The sequence below is a fragment of the Triticum dicoccoides genome, chromosome 2B (genome assembly GCF_002162155.2).
Source record: "Triticum dicoccoides isolate Atlit2015 ecotype Zavitan chromosome 2B, WEW_v2.0, whole genome shotgun sequence".
NCBI classification, from domain to species: domain Eukaryota; kingdom Viridiplantae; phylum Streptophyta; class Magnoliopsida; order Poales; family Poaceae; genus Triticum; species Triticum dicoccoides.
In genome coordinates, this window is record NC_041383.1 from 163,034,239 (window position 1) to 163,038,021 (window position 3,783).

Below are 3,783 nucleotides of genomic sequence, written 5' to 3' on the forward strand. Positions count from 1 at the left end.
CGACGCATCGCGGAGTCGTGGCTGGAGTGGCAACCGACGAGGTTGCTCAAGCAAGGCGATATCCCTTTGTGCTGTTTGTCGAGGTAGCCAAGAGCGTGTGTGGTGGAGCTGTGGTCGAGGTAGCCGTGCAAAGAATGTCGTGGTCGATGTCGAGTCGGGGTAGCCGGTGTCGAGGAAGTCTCCGTGGAGCCGCGGGCGCAAGGGGCGCCGAGTTAGTCATGGGCGCAGTGGTGACGAGGTAGTGGTGCACCGGAAGGATGATGGTGTTGACGACGCGTCGCGGCGGGTTAGTCCTGGACACATCGTGGACGAAGGCACGCACCGCTGTTGCCAGCACCGGGCATGCGTAGATGGACGAAGACGAAGTTGACAAAGCGCCGACCAGGCTTGCCAGGCCCGGGGACATGTCGTGGATGAAGGCACGCATCGGTGTTGCCAGTACCGGGCATGCGTAGATGAGGGACCTGCACGAGCTGTACGCCATGTTGGAGAAGTCGGAGGGGCCAGCAGAGAAGAACTCGACGACGATTGCGGCGTCCATCGGCGCGGGGCCAATGTCACCAACAGTGGTCGGAGTAGACGAAGTGGTCGGGGTAGATGACGGCGACGCTGGCGACGGGCTCGTGCTTGGATGAAGACCGAAGGGGGTGGACGGGTGGCGGCAGCTACGAAGGTAGTAGCGGTGGTGACCAAAGAAGAGCAGCGGCGGCGGCCTGACGGCAGCGGCGACGGCTAGGTTAGGAGTGCGGTGGCGGTGCTCGAAGTAGGCGAAGAACCCTGACAGCGTGACGAAGACCGGCGCGGACGGTGGCGTTCCCGCACCAAGGAAGACGGCGCGGCGCATACCACGGGAGGTCGACGCGCGGTGACGGCGGAGTGGATCGCGGGCCGCGGCGCTACGGTCTGAAGGGGCGACGCAACGGCGGCAGGAGGGTCGGGGCAACGACAGGAAGACCTCGGGGCAGTGGCGAAGACCGCGGGCCGCAACGCTGCGGCCCGAAGAGGCGACACAACGACGGTTCGCGAGTCGGTGAAGCCGCGGGTGTGGCCTCGGGGCGGTGGCGGGGACCGCGTATCGCGACACTACGGCCCGAAGGGGCGACGCAGCGGTGACGCACGGGTAGATGCAGCCGCGAGGAGAACCATAGGGCGTCGGCGCTGCGGCCCGACGGGGAGACGCATCGGCAGCCCAATGCTCAATCGGTGGAGAGGCGCGCTGAACTCGGGGACGATCTTCACGGCACCTGCGGGGGCGCGCGTAATCGACGGGCCAGGTCGGTCGCGCGGCATAGATGAGGCGGATCGTGGCGGCGAGCGGGTGATCAAGCTGATCGCGCGCGAGGTCGGGGACGCCGCTCGTTGGAGGCGTGGTGGCGGCGGAGTCCAAGATGAAGCCGGCGGCGGCGGGCGGCAAGGCGGCTATGATTGGCCGCCGCATGGCGCGAGGCCGCTGGGTTGGGATGATGCAGGAGTCCCGGTCGGAGCAGGGCGGTGACGGCCGGCGTAGATCGACGAGTAGGCCGTCACGCGAACGGTGGCGGTGAATGGCCGCCGCATGACGCAAGGCCGCCGGGTCAGGGCGACCGGCGGGCCAATGCGCGGACGACGCGCAAGCCCACCGCGTCGGGGCGACTGACGGGCAGACGCGCGGACGACGCGCGAGGCCGCCGGGTCGGTGAAGAAGCCGGCCAATCGACGCAAACCGGATCACATAGACTGGAAAACCAAAAAGTAGACGCCGATCAAAGCGACCGGCGAGAGAGAGAAAACCCGGATCAAAGCATCGGGGAAAAAGACTCTCTAGGGCCGCCGGCCAACATGGCCGATGGACGAACCCTAGGTACGGGCGGCGCGGTCCCCGGCGGCGGTCATGGAGGCCGACCGCCTCAAGGACAGCGCGTAGGTGCGGAAGCGGCGGCGGCTAGGGTTTAGGATCGACTTGCGATAGATACCATGTTATAAGGAAGAGAGGGATTTGGTGGAATAGTTCATTATATGGCTTGAGCCTTATGGACATATATATAGGAGTACAATCATCTACTTGGAGTACAAGACAAGCCAGAACAAATCCTAATCTATCTCGTCTTTCCTAATAAACATTATACTCAACATCCAGTACTTCTTTCTCTCTATCTCACCCACGACCCGTCCTCACCTTCTCCCCCACCGTCAGCAAGAACCTGGCTCTTCTCGATGATCGAGGTACTGAAACATGATGAGTTGGTCCGGATGTGCGTCACCTTATGGTTGATTTGGCATGCGTGAAGGAACCTAAGAGCATCTACAGCCCAAGTAGGCAAATCCGGCCCACAAACGCACTCAGACACACCAGAGCGCTTCCGCAGACACTGACTGGTCAAGTCTCAAATTTGCTCATCTGCATTCCGATACATCATGCTTCCTCTGTTTCAGAATATAAGGTGTATTTGTTTTCTTACAAGTTAAACGAGTGCAAGTTTGACCGAGATTATAGAATAGAATAACAACATCTGCAATCCCTAATAGATAAAATATGAAACTATTTTTCATGATGAATCAAATGATATAAATTTTATATTATGGATATTAATGTATTTTTCTAAAAACTCAGTCAAACATGCACTCGTTTGACTTTTGAAAAAAGAATACACCTTATATAAATGAATGGAGGGAGCACTAGAAATCGTAAATCCATACAAAAGCATGAAGAGAAACAATCCTACATACTATGTAGATCAACTAGCCTAGTCCTCATTGGAGATGTCCACTATCGCCATGCCCGACGCCAGGAACATGGGAGGCAGTCGTACCTCTGGCTCCTCCCCGGCGGTCTCCACACCCATCTCCGCTTTGATCTCGTTGAAGTGGGTGTCGGTCGCCACCCGTTCCTACCGGATGAACCGCCGTTTTGCATCCACATAGTCCTTATCCTGGATGAACTCCAGGATGGCCTGCTCCTCCGCCATCTCGTCCGCTTGGGCAACGGCGAACTCCGCCTCCGCCTACTCCATGTTGAAGCCCTGAGCCGGTACCGGCTCCTGCTCCGGCTGCTCCGCCTCCTCCTCATCCTCTGGATCCGCCACCTCCATCAAAGCCAGCCGCTACTCCTCTCTCCTCCTCCTCCTCCTGCTCCGGCGAGTCCGGAGGCAACCCGACAGTGATGCGGGCGGCATGCGCAGCGCGCATTGCCGGATCGTATGCTCGATCTGGTATCGACACTCCTGCATGAGCATAGCATAGTTGGTTATCTTCTTCCGGACCATGGCAAAGCCGAAGAGCGTAGGAAGAGCGCCGGAGCGGGAGAGAGGGGGTGGATGGGCTTGGGTTGGCGGCATGGAGAGGGGGGAAGTGGATGGGATAGGGTTGGGGACGCCGACCGGCTTAAATAGTCGGATTTGGCCTCCGGCGGCGAGACGGACCGGCACCACACGACGTTCACCCCCCCCCACCACCACCACCACCACCACCACCACCCCCAATGGAGGAGATGTACGTCGGGTCGTCGGGTTTCCGGGCGATTCCGCATGGGACCCCGATGTTAGTCTGACGTGGCAGACGCGGCGGGGCGCCCCATGACAACCCCATATTTGGGCTGGATATGAGGGGTGCCGATCAACCCGAGCGTTTGAAGCCCGTTTGAGGAGCCCGTCTGGGTTGAATTTTCATGATCGATCAGTGACCGGGCTGTCCGCCTGGGCGTTTGAAGCGGGTTTGGGGCATTCAACTATAGATGCTCTAATACACGAGGGTATAAATCAAAGTACATACAACACACACATGTTCGTCACCAAATTCATTTCTGAG